Genomic DNA, 13,732 nt, shown 5'->3' on the forward strand with positions numbered 1-13,732 from the left:
TCCTAAATATTGCCAGTCAGGGAAAAACTACTAGGGGAGAAAACATCTTATGCTTTGCTTGACAAATTCACTGCTTCATAAAGAGGAATACTTACATCACCTCCCATATATACTCAAGGCATATGTATGGTTTCTAGATCACTGGCTTTTTGGAGAGGAGAACCTCAGAAGAAGAGATACTTTCTTGGAACTTAATGAGCTTAGTGTAACATCTGATAGAATCTGAAGGGAGATAGAAAGCTCATGAATTTACAACCTTTTATGTACGGTTTTTGATAACCTCCTGCTTGTTTTTCTTCACAAAATCCATGGTGCTGGTTTGATTTGTTCAGCTTTGCAAATTAATAAACTATGAATAAAAAAGCACAGTGAGCTGCAGTTCCAAATTTGACTCTTTAATGGCCATTCTCAAAATTCTAAGACCAAAGGAATCTAGTCCTGATTTTTCATGTCGGATTTTCCTGGAAACTGTACCATGAAGAGATTCTAATGAGCCTTGGTGATTGGGTGATTAAGTTTTGCATACTGTGAAAATCCAGGTACATGTCTTATGTTGCCAACTATTGTAATTTAGCAGAAAGAGCATAGAACTGGAAGCCTGGCTCTGATGACAAAATAGATTGAGCTAATATGAATGCTCCTTCCACTATAACACATAGAAATGCTAGATAAAATAAAATCACCACCTCCTCTATGGTAAGTACATGGTTGAACCGAGAGGAGAAACAGAGGAAGGGAGGAGGAAGAGAAAAGGAAGAAAAGAGAAAAGAAATCCCCAGGTGCTTGAATTGAAGAGGGTATTTAAATCAGGAGCCATAAATGAAAAAAATATAAAACAATTGTGAGAAAATGTTAACTTTTATCCAACTGATGACTACATAGGTGTCTGTTATATTATTGTATTTATTTTTTCATCATTGCAATATTTTGTGATTGAAAATGGTGATTTTACAAAGAAGAAGAGAGAGGAGAAGGATTTGGATTTGGTGCATGTGAGTCTAATGCCAGCTCTGCATGACCTTGGGCAAATGATCTGACTCTGTCTCCTCATCGGTAAACGAAGGACAATGACATCTACTTCAAACGGGATTTCAATATTAAAAGGGGCAACATATAATGCTCAGCACATAGGCTCAGCATCCTCACTTTCCTGTTATCCCTTTTAACTTGAGGAAGAGCCTCATGAGTCATGCTCTTGCTGAGTCTTTCTGGAACAAGGATGATGTCAGGCCACTGTGGACACATTGATTCCTGATCTGTAACACTTATGACCATCAGAGGCCATTGCAACCTCTTTTCTCCTTTTATGATACAAACATTTTCTAAAAGTCCAGGCCAGTATTATAGAATGCCTTTCAATTTGGTTTGTCCAATTGTTTCCTCAAGACTAGATTCAAGTGAAATGTTTCTGGTGAGAATCCAACAAAGGTGACGTTGTATTCCTCTCAATGCATCCCATCAGAGGCTCCATAAGTTCTGCTCACCTCTTTATGGTTGATGTTGCATTAGCTTTTTTGGTTAAGGAAATGGCCACTAGATCTCTCTGTTGTAAAGGTAGCTTTTCCCTTTCAGAATTAGTGAAGAATAGATGTGGTTAGACTTTTAGACTATGTTAATATATTGTCCTCAGTAACATTTCACACTACGGTTTTAACATCAATTAATGATTTATACACGAATTATTTCAAAGGGGCAGTAATGTTCTCTGGCTTCCTTTTGTCGATTGCGTGGTGCCCACATGGCTTTCCAGTTTCCTGTTTGATTCAGTCCATCCCTTGAGTATCAGCACTCTCTAATCCTTCACTGTAAATCTGAGATTCATTTACTGTCTTGTCTTCTTGATTCACCTGCTCCTCTTGCCTGTAATCCATGATCTCATCTGGTTGGTGGTGGGTCTCCTGCTTCAGAGGTTAGCATTGTTCATTGTATACCTGATACGTTGACTAGCCTAGGTTGACCTGCAGTCCTTCTCTGCTTAGCTGTACCTCTACTTTGCCAGGGACAGCCCTGCACAATGGGAAATGGCATTTGGGGGATTCTGTCTAGCTTCCAAGCTTTCAAAATAAATTTTTTATCCTAGCTTCAGAGTAAATAATAAACACACACATATTTGCTCACATTTACCCATCCTACTTGTGATGCATTCTGTTTCTATTCAATTTCATTTTTTAAAGTGCTAGTCAGCCCACTTGATTTCATAAGCTGAAATGGCTGGCAATGTACTTTGAAAAATACTGTGTGAGAGCTTAATCCCCCCTTCCTATGAATACAGAGCACTCCTTGGGTGACCATTTTGCCCCTGTCTTATTTGAATTTGAATTATGGAACTTGAGGGCTGGAAGGGCCCTTTAAAAAGTCATCCAGCCTCATCACTCATTTGGTGCTTGAACTCCTTCAACAATATCCCTCCTGCTTGCAATATTACCAGCTTCTCTTTGAACATCCAACAGTGTGGAATTTACCATTGTCCCAGATACTCCGTTTCTTTTTTGGATAAAGTTCCAGATCTTGGTTAAGGTCTTTTCTCTGTTTAGAGTCCTGGAGGCTATGTAGGACAAGCCGACTCCCTGTTCCACCTAAGAACTGACTGGAGACAGCCATCGAGCCTTCTGAGTCCTCCTTTCTCCAAGTCCTTCAGTGGAAACCTCAACGGATACCACATGGTTTCTACATTTGCAGCCACCCTCCTCAGAGCACTTTGTCAATATCCTTCCTGAACTGTGACTCCTGCTTTGACACATTATTCTAGCTCTTTTCATCTCTTGTCATGCTAACTTCGTCTTATATTGATATCTAACTTTTCGTGGTTCTATGCCTTGTCTGCCTTACTAAGTTCTGTCCTTTATTTATGGTGACAGCATTTTGTACAGTGTGACTCCAAAGTAAGAAAGTCTTTATTCCCTGGTCAAATAAAGGTACATCCAAATGAATGAGATGTTTCAGGAGTTATGCACTTATTCCAGTGATGCCTTAATCACCCACCTTGCCCTTTAGAAATTGTATTCACCCTGGAAGAGAGGGAAGGAGAAACATTTGGGGCAACATGCAGAGGAGACTTCCAAGTTCAGGGTTTACTTGATGTGTGCAGCCTGTACCATCACATGGGGCCCCTTTTGAAGAAGGGCCCTGCACTAGGTTTAAGGCTTGGCTGTCGTGGTTTGAAATTCTTGATAATGTTATCTTTGAGCCTGTGTTTTGTAAGTAAAGTCTGATGGCACAATGGAACATGTGCATGATCAGAGGAGAAACATGAAAGAAAGAAAAAGCTTTATGTTTTAGTACATTTAATAGCACTTTATTCCTGGTTTTTGAGCAATGGAGCCTTGTTTTTATTTTGGACTAGGCCTTTTAATTACGTAGCCAGTTTGAGGTAAGGTTCTGTTTCTTAACCTGAGTGGTAAGTACACAGGTGTTTATTTTATCATTATTATTCCTTAGCCAATTCATATTTTTTTATATTCTTCTGAATGTATGGTACTTTTTATAAGAAAAAGAAAAAAAAAAGAGAAAAGAAAAAAAGTAAAAAAATGCTCTCAGAGCCTAAGACTCTTTTCTACAACCTCACAGAGGGTTAGTCTTTCTTTTGAGAAATGAATTTTAGTTTTGGAAGCAGCCAAAAGTATTTTGATGATGATTCTGGACAAAGACTTTGATGGAAAATGTAACTTTAATTCACACGTAAAATTATTACTCAGACTGATTTTATCATGAGGTTCATAAACTGGTTCTAAAGAAACTCTAAACAAATGTTATAAGTGTACTTTGTAACACAGAACATCATTAGATTGCTTAGGAGCTTCTAATTTAACTCTTTTGAGTAGAACACTGATCTTTGAAAGCATCACTCCTCGTATGATTGTTTAGAAATTAGACAAACCACTTTAAATACATTTCTCCACACAGTTCTTGAGCACTGTGAAAATACAATAAATATTTATTTCACGATTTGTTTTTCTAAACAAATAGGGAAAAATCACTATGCAAGGCAGCATAAATGATGTATTAGTCCATTTTCATACTGCTAGAAAGATACTACCTGAGACTGGGTAATTTATAAAGAAAAAAGATACTCTTCTGTGAAGCCTCTATGTCCCAATATTCTAGGAACTCCACCTCCTCTGTGTTCGAACATTAACAGATGGGACCCAGGCCGGGCGTGGTGGTTCATGCCTGTAATCCCAGCACTTTGAGAGGACGAGGTGGGTGGATTACGAGGTCAGGAGTTCGAGACCAGCCTGACCAACATAGTGAAACACTGTCTGTACTAAAAATACAAAAATTAGCCAGATGTGGTGGCGGGTGCCTGTAATCCCAGATACTCGGGAGACTGAGGCAGGAGAATCACTTGAACCCAGGAGGTGGAGGTTGCGGCGAGCCAAGATCGTACCACTCCACTCCAGCCTGGGTGACAAAGCGAGACTCTGTCTCAAAAAAAAAAAAAAAAAAAAAAAGCCAAAGAGGTTTAATTGACTCACAGTTCCACATGGCTGAGGAAGTCTCAGGAAACTTACAATAATGACAGAAGGGGAAGCAGGCACGTCTTACCTGGCAGCAGGCAAGAGAAGAAGAAGGGAAGAGGAAGAGCCCCTCATAATTCCATCAGATCTCGTGGGAACTCACTCACTGGAGCGAGTTCTCAGAGTGAAAAAACCACTCCCATAATCCAATCACCTCCCTCCCTCCACTCATGAGAATTACAGGTCCCTTCCTCCACACATGGGGATTACAATTTGAGATGAGATTTGGGTGGGGACACAGAGCCAAACCATATCAAATGATCTTTCACTTATTAAAAGAAAGGTGGGTCGGGCGTGGTGGCTCACACCTGTAATCCCAGCACTTTGGGAGGCCCAGGCAGGCGGATCACCTGAGGTGAGGAGTTCGAGACCAGCCTGGGGAACATGGCAAAATGCTGTCTCTACTAAAAATACAAAAATACTTAGCCTGGCATGGTGGTGTGTGCCTGTAATCCCAGCTACTCAGGAGGCTGACATAGGAGAATCACTTGAACCTGGGAAGCGGAGGTGGCAGTGAACTGAGATTGTGCCACTGCACTCCATTCTGGGGTGACAGAGTGAAACTCTGCCTCAAAAAAAAAAAAGAAAAGAAAAGTGTATTTATTACTTGGTTATAATGTATGTGGAAAATGTGAACATATGATGTACAACTTGTCCTAAATTAACAGCACACTCCACTGGTAGATTTGAGATAAGGTTAGAACATAAAGTTCTTGACTCTTAACTAATCAGCACCTTTTCTTCTGCTCTGCTTGATATTCTGTAGGACTGTAGGTTTATTTTTCTTATTCTTGACAATTTAATCATTCTTGCTTATTAATTTAGATCAAAATGGTCAAACCACTTCCCCTCCTGTCTGAATACAAATATAGCCTCTACCACCTTTAACCAAACACCATGCTCTGGGTAATGACTTCTGGCAATAATGACACAGGGGACATAATTACAGTCAACCCTCCATATTTATAGATTCTGCATCTGTGGATTCAACCAACCACAGATCAAAAGTATTCAAGAGAAAAATATGGATGTATGTATTAAATGTGTGCAGACTTTTAAACTTGTCATTATTTTCTAAACAATACAGTATTAACTACACAGCATTACATTGTATTGGCTATTATAAGTAATCTAGAGATGATTTAAAGTATACAGGAGGATGTGCGTAGGTTACATGCAAATGCTACACCATTTTATTATTATTATTCAGGAGAAAAATACGGATGTATGTATTAAACGTGTGCAGACTTTTAAACTTGTCATTATTTTCTAAACAATACACTATTAACTATTTACACAGTGTTACACTGTATTGGGTATTATAAGTAATCTAGAGGTGATTTAAAGTATACAGGAGGATGTGCATAGGTTACATGCAAATGTTACACCATTTTATATGAGGGACTTGAGCATCTGTGCATTTTGATATCTGAAGGAGATCCTGGAACCAATCTCCTGTGGCTGCTGAGGGATGACTGTATATGCTAACGACATTCATGTGTTACATTTATTCATGATGCTGGTGTCTTCTTTTCTCTGGAGGAGTAGGACAGAAATATCATTCAGGTGATTAAATAAAGCACCATAGCCTATGAGCTTTGCCATCTGTCTTGAGTGCTTTCCTGCTTGGCCAAGTCAGCAGTGGGCCTGAACCCGCCACCTCCCTGCTCACCAGGAAGAGAAGGTGTTAAAACTCTGGAACAGTCATCAGGGAGCTGGTCTCCAGGGCTAAAGACAGAGGATGTACTGGTGCCAGCTCTGCCAGCTTGCTAGAACCCATTGTGCACATCTCTTCCCAATTCCATATTCAGTGACTTCATGTTGGTAGCTAAAAATTGACCATGGTGCATGGTGGCTTACGTCTGTAATCCCAGCACTTTGGGAGGCCGAGACGGGTGGATCACCTGAGGTCAGGAGTTCAAGACCAGTCTGACCAACATGGTGAAACCCTGTCTCAAAATACAAAAAATTAGCTGGGCATGGTGGCGGGCGCCTGTAATCCCAGCTACTCAGGAGGCTGAGGCAGGAGAATCACTTGAACCCAGGAGGTGGAGGTTGCAGTGAGCTGAGATTGCGCCATTGCACTCCAGCCTGGGAGACAAGTAAAAAACTCCATCTCAAAAAAAAAAAAAAAAATTGGCTACGGTGGAGTTATTTATACTAAGGGAACTAGCAAATCCAACCCTTTTCTTTTTGGAGAGCTTGTGTTAAACATTTACCAGCACACAACTGGCTGAAGCCCTGAGCACTGAGACTGGAGCCTGTTGGGAGAGGAGCAGCAGCAGGTCCTGAGAAGGCTGGGCTGATGTCCCTTCCATCATGATTTCACTGGTCACGCTGCAGGAAAAAATCCAACACAGGGACCAGGCTGGCGGGACTGCAGGCTGACCCTTGCAAGCTAAGGATAAACTGAATTTATTAAATATTTCTTTCATTTTCCACTCAACTGTTTTGGGAGAAGAGAAGCATTTGTTCTTCCATGTGTGGGCCTGGCCTGTCATGAGAACTCAAGAGATGTCAGTGGGTGTCCTCCAGTGAAAATAGATTCCTGTTTTTTATAAAAATCATATGACCTGTTTTAATATTAGTTATCATTTCTAGTTCTCCTGCATCTTAATATTAAAGAAAAAAACCCAGAAAACTAAGTAGAGAACTAAATTTTATTTGAAAAAAGGAGGAAAAAAGTAAAAGAAAAACCTTAACAAAAATTGATATAGAAGATAAGGATTACACAGACTTTTTACCTGTCTTTATTTTGTTGTTAAGATGTATCCTTAATTTTCCACTTGATTTTCCATGTGTTTACACATCCCAGTGGAATGTATAAATGGAAACCATTACAAATGATACGAGCACTGTCATCTTCAGTGATTTTGGATAGATGGAATCTGCTGGTTAAAGATAAATATTGTTGAAGAAACCCAGTACTAAATGTCTATTGGATGAAATCTGTCCTAGCTGTTATTACCTCAGCTGATTTGAAGTCTAAGCGTGTAGATTCCATTCCAGCTGACATTATCTGAACTGAACGGAGAGGATGATGGATGGAATCCACTTAAAAAAATGACACAGATGAAGTAATACCTAGAAACTTGGAGTTTTAAATATTGTTTTCTCATCAAAAATGAAATAATTTGCTTTCTTCTTTCTAGCAAGACTAATATTCAATTTCTAGTCTCATTAAATTGTCATTTTCTTTAATGTTCAAAACTGACATTTTTGGTCACATCAATTGTATTCACATTTTGGCCAGGCAAAGTGGCTCATGCCTGTAATCCCAGCACTTTGTGAGTCCGAGGCAGGTGGATCACATGAGGTCAGGAGTTCGAGACCAGCCTGGCCAACATGGTGAAACTCTGTCTCTCCTAAAAATACAAAATTAGCTGGATGTGGTGGTGCATGCCTGTAATCCCAACTACTCAGGAGGCTGAGGCAAGAAAATCACTTGAACCTGGGAGGTGGAGGTTGCAGTGAGCCAAGATTGTGCCACTGCACTCCAGCCTAGGCAACAAGAGCGTAACTCCATCTCAAAACAAAAAAATATGTATATATGTGTGTGTGTGTGTGTCTGTATGTGTGTGTGTGTATATATATATATATATTCACGTTTAAAATTTTGAATATGTATTTTTTAAAGTCACAAAAAATTCCCACTACAGAAATGTCTGGAGATTCCTTTTTATTTTTTTATGGATATAGATGGAGAATAGTCTGGGTTAGCAGCTGGAGGAAGTATGAGAGATAGGTAGCATTTAATTAAACGTGTTCTGGATGTTTGGGGAAAACATTCTGGGTTTATTCAACATTTAGGCAACTGCCCTCTTTGCAGACTATAGCTAATATTTGTTTCTGGAGAATAAAGCTCCTAATCCCAGAACTTATTAAATACTAAATACCTTGTTGAGGAAAGATTGAGGCTAAAAATGTCAACTCTAAAATGTCAGAAAATTCTGAAGTTTCCATAGCAATGTTAATTTGCTCCTCTCATAAGCCATTTTAATGTTAGTAAAAATGCTGTTAGCAGACTGGGAAATGCAGCTCCCTCTGAGTGATGTTGAATAAGCTCATCTTAATTAAGCTATAAGGCTCCTCCATTTCCTGGCTGGACACAGAAAAGACTTCATTGGATCTATAGAGCAAGAAAAAGAAAGAAAGCCTTTTGTGATCCTGATGGATGGCATCTGTGGCTGAGAAGCATCAACAGGAGAGAAATGGTCGTGGAAAGGCTCTGAGCTCACAAGGCTGGCCATGGTGAGCCTCCACTGTCTTAGCATAAAGTAAGTTAACAGTGACTGAGTTTTAGGGCAGCCATGCCCACCGTGGAAGTGTCTTCAGGACTCTTGGAGCCTTGGAATCCAGGGAGGGCCACACAGTGATGGGGCTTAGCATCCTAAGGTCCATAGTCTGCTTTAATGGGCTAAATATTAAAGTTTTGCTAAGCTATCCTTAATTCCCAAATTGCTCCTGAAGCTGTAGTCAATGCCATTGGTTTCAGAGCTATTCTTTTGTCCTGCTTCCAGTAACCATTAGTATATGTGTAACTGCTGAAAATGGCACTCAGGTTAATAGCTAAATCTAAAATAAACCTTTGAGATCATTTGTTCCAAGTGGCTGAAAACTGGCCTGGGGAGGGGAGTGCCCAGAGCATGCACAAAGCCACCTGGCAAGCTGGGGGCAGGATGGAGACTGTATTTGATTCCCTGACACTTGCTAGCAAATTGGGTATTCCTGGACACATCATTTAAATCTTTGGCTTGTATCTTGGTCAGGCGCGGTGGCTCACACCTGTAATCCAGCACTTTGGGAGCCAGAGGTGAGCAGATAACCTGAGGTCACAGGTTCGAGACCAGCCAGGCCAACATAGTGAAACCCCATCTCTACCAAAAATACAAAAATTAGCCGGGCATGGTGGTGCATGCCTGTAGTCCCAGCTACTTGGGAGGCTGAGGCAGGAGAATTGCTTGAATTTGGGAGGTGGAGGTTGCAGTGAGCTGAGATCACATCACTGCACTCCAGCCTGGGTGACAGAGTGAGACTCTGTCTCAAAAAATGAATAAATAAATACATAAAAATAAAATTAAAAAATAAATCTTTGGCTTGTATCTCATGAGAAATGGAGATAGAAATGTCAGAGGTGTTTGAACCAGAGCAACTCCATCTTGAATAGGGGCTGGGTAAAATGAGGCTAAAACCTACTGGGCTGCAATCCCAAATGGCTAAAGCATTCTAAGTCACAGGATGAAACAGGAGGTCAGCAAAAGATACAGGTTATAAAGACTTTGCTGATAAAACAGGTTGCAGTAAAGAAGCTGGCTGAAACCCACCAAAACCAAGACAGTGATGAGAGTGACCTCTGATCGTCCTCACTGCTACACTCCCACCAGCCCCATGACAGTTTACAAATGCCATGGCAACATCAGGAAGTTACTCTATATGGTCTAAAAAGGAGATTCACCTCTTGTTTAGTATATAATTTTTAAAAACCCATAAAAATGGGCAACCAGCGGCCCTCAGGGCTGCTCTGTCTATGGAGTAGCCATTCTTTTATTCCTTTACTTTCTTAATAAGCTTGCTTTCATGTTACTCTATGGACTCACCCTGAATTCTTTCTTGCACAAGATCTAAGAACCCTCTCTTGGGTTCTGGATCCGGATCCCTTTCCTGTAACAGTAATAGCTCTTTCACATTTTTTAAGTGTCAAATTAAATGGACTAATAAATTCTAAATACTTAATCTGGTATTTGACCTAAAACACTATGATTTACTTATTTATACTCCCCTCTCTGCTCCATATCCTGTTTTCCCTAGCTAGATATATATGTTGTTTCAAAAGAATGTAAAATGGGATGACTTTTACATATTGTTTGTTTTCTTCTCTTCAAATTCTCCAAATTCTTTCTCTAAATTCCCAAGTAACTCCAAATTCTTTGCTTATCTACCTACCTAGGATTTTTTTGTTAAGGGAGAACAATAAATGTTGTTGAGTGATATCTAATTGTTTCCTTGCAGCCAAAACCAACTCAACTGCTACATCGTTTTTCTTTGAATCGTTAAATAATTTCAATTTGGATCAAGTCCAGATAAGTGGAAGTTAAAGGCATATTCGTTAAGGAATTGATCAGAGGTCCTCCACAAACTCCAGCCCAGTGATTCTTGCCATGGCTGCACCTTGTGATCCCCTGAAAACCTCTACTGATGCCTTTAAGAATCAAGAGCCTTTAGGGGCTGGCACGGTGGCTCACACCTGTAATCTCAGCACTTTGGGAGGCTGAGGCAGGTGGATCACCTGAGGTTAGGAGTTTGAGACCAGCCTGGCCAACATGGAGAAACCCTGTCTCTACTAAAAATACAAAAATCAGCCAGGTGTGGTGGCAACACGCCTGCAATCCCAGCTACTCAGGAGGCTGAGGCAAGAGAATCCCTTGAACCTGGGAGGTGGAGGTTGCAGTGAGCCGAGATCATGCCACTGCACTCCAGCTTGGGCAACAGAGTGAGACTCCATCTAAAAAAAAAAAAAAAAAATCAAGAGCCTTTAAACATTTCACACCATTTGACTCAGAAATTCCACCTTTAGGAATCAATCTATCCTAAGAAAATAGAGAGATGTGGACAAAGATATATGCCCAAAGTAGCGCATTTATTTTTATATATAAAAAAAAAATCTTTGAAGTCAATTAGAGGCATAGGGAATGATGGTATAAAATATGTATCTTTAAACTATTGCAGATGCTTTAAAAATTAGACTTACACTGTGGTGTTAGAAGTCAGGATACCAACACCCTTGGGGTAAAGATAGTGACCAGGAGGGGGCATCAAGAAGGCTTGTGAGGTGCTGGTCATATTCCATTTCTTCATCTGGGTGCTGGATGTTTGTGTGTATTTACTTTGTGAAAATTCATCAAGCTGTATTCTTTTGATATATATATTTGTTTAAAATGATGGCAAAATATACCCAACATAAACTTTATCATTTTAATCAGTTTAAGTGTACAGTTTAGTAATGTTAAGTACATTCACAATGTTGTGATACCAATCTTTTCATCTCGCAGAACTGAAACTCCAAGCTCATTAAACAACAACTCTCATTCCTCCCTCCACCCCAGCTCTGGCAACTGCCATTCTATTTTCTGTTTCTATGAATGGGACCACTCTAGGTGCCTCGTATAAGTGAAATTATACAGTATTTACCTTTTGGGGACCTTATTTCACTTGGTATAAAGGCCTTACGTTTTATCCATGTTATAGCATAGATCAGAATTTCCTTCCTTTTTAAGGCCAAATAATATCCTATTGAATGGGTATACCACATTTCGTTTATCCATTCATCTGTCAATGGACATTTGGGTTGCTTCCACCTTTTGGCTGTTGTGAGTGATGCTACTATGAACATGGGTATACAAATATCTCTTTGAGACCCTCTTTTAATTCTTTTGTGTATATATCCAGAAGTGGAATAGCTAGAGATATATGCACGTTTTATATGTATGTTATACTTCAATAAAATATAACTTAAAAAATACTGATGCCTGAGTTTCACCTCTAAATATTCTCATTAAATGGTTGGGGGCTATGAGTCCTGGGCATTAGAGTTTGCAAAGCCTCCTTAGGGATTCTCACATGAAACCAAAGTTGAGAACCCCTAACTCAAAAGACGCATTTAGTACATTTTCACAAACTACTTGGAGAGGGCTGTGCAGAAGTAGGCATCAGGGCCAATGTGTCCAGTCTTCACATCAGCCTTTGTGTTGTGGCTTTTCTGACCCAGCTCTATCCCTTCAATCTTTTAACTGAGAATCATTCTCCTCACAGGGTAAACTGGACCATGTGTGTCAGTCAATGCTTATGCCTCCCATCATTTGCAGGTAGGGGAGATGACACACCTGGGTCCTCACATCAGCCCTTGCCAGAATGAGTGGACAGGGCTGGTCTTTCTACCCATAGCACAAGTAGGTAGATGCCTCCATGATGAGATGAAAGGAATAGCCAGGAGAGCCTCCCCAACACACAAATACACACACACACACACGCACACACACACACTTTCACCTAGTGGCTACCCAAGAGTCTTCACCTCCTTTTTTGCCTGACTTAAAGTCCTGCCAACAAGTGAGAACCATTTTTAAAAGCCAACTGGCCCTGGCAGGGTTATACATGCATTATCAGCTATTCAAACCATATTGTGAGTTAGTTCAAAGAGATGCTTTTCAATAATACAGCTGGGATATCAGAACATGAAAGCAGGGTTTTCCAGCCCAGTACTGTTGATGTTTTGGGCTTGATAATTCTTTGATGTGGGAAGCTGTCCTGTGCATTGTAAGACATTTAGCAACATCTCTGGCCTCTAACCACTAGAGATGTCAGGAGCACTCCACCCTCAGTTGTAATCACTAAAAATGTCTCCAGACATAGTCAAATGTTTCCTTATTGATGGAAGAAGAGAGGAAGAAGAAGTGTTGCAACACAGAAAATTTAGAGGTAGTTGGGCATGGAAAAGACTGATAGCCTCTTACTTCTCATGATCCACTTGTGTCTCAGCCCCAGAATACCCTCCTTCCTGTTATGAGAATGAGAGACAGGTGCACCATGGGAAATAAGGCACTAAAGACAAAGTCCAAGTGTTACAAAAGAGTGCCTTGCGCCTGCATGGAAGCTGTGTAATTTGGCACTGATTGCTCTCCTCCCAGCTTCCTTACTGCCTTCAAAATGTGAAATGTTGTGAGGTTAGGACTTATTATGGGAACCATTCTGCCCCACCCCATCTCCACAAAAATATTACCAGCTTTTCATGATGACAAACCTACCTCTTGTGAATGCCATAAATGTGGTTAATTCATTGACACACATCTTGTCGTTGATCACATTTAAGATCATATTACATATTCCCAGAGTTTTAAAATTTAAATTTGCAGCTGGGCACAGTGGCTCATGCCTGTAGTTCCAGCTCTTTAGGAGGTTGAAGCAGGAGGATCGTTTGAGCCCAGGACTTCAAAACTGGGCAACTTGGTGAGCCTGCATATCTACAAAAGATTTTAAAAATTATAGAAAATTTTAATTTGTTCCAGTTCTAAAGGACTTTGTGTTGCTAACGTGGAGGTGTCTTTTTTTTTTTTTTTTTGAGATGGAGTCTCGCTCTGTAGCCCAGGCTGGACTGCAGTGGCGCGATTTCGGCTCACTGCAAGCTCCGCCTCCCAGGATCACGCCATTCTCCTGCCTCA

This window comes from Pongo pygmaeus, chromosome 7 (assembly GCF_028885625.2).
Source record: "Pongo pygmaeus isolate AG05252 chromosome 7, NHGRI_mPonPyg2-v2.0_pri, whole genome shotgun sequence".
NCBI classification, from domain to species: domain Eukaryota; kingdom Metazoa; phylum Chordata; class Mammalia; order Primates; family Hominidae; genus Pongo; species Pongo pygmaeus.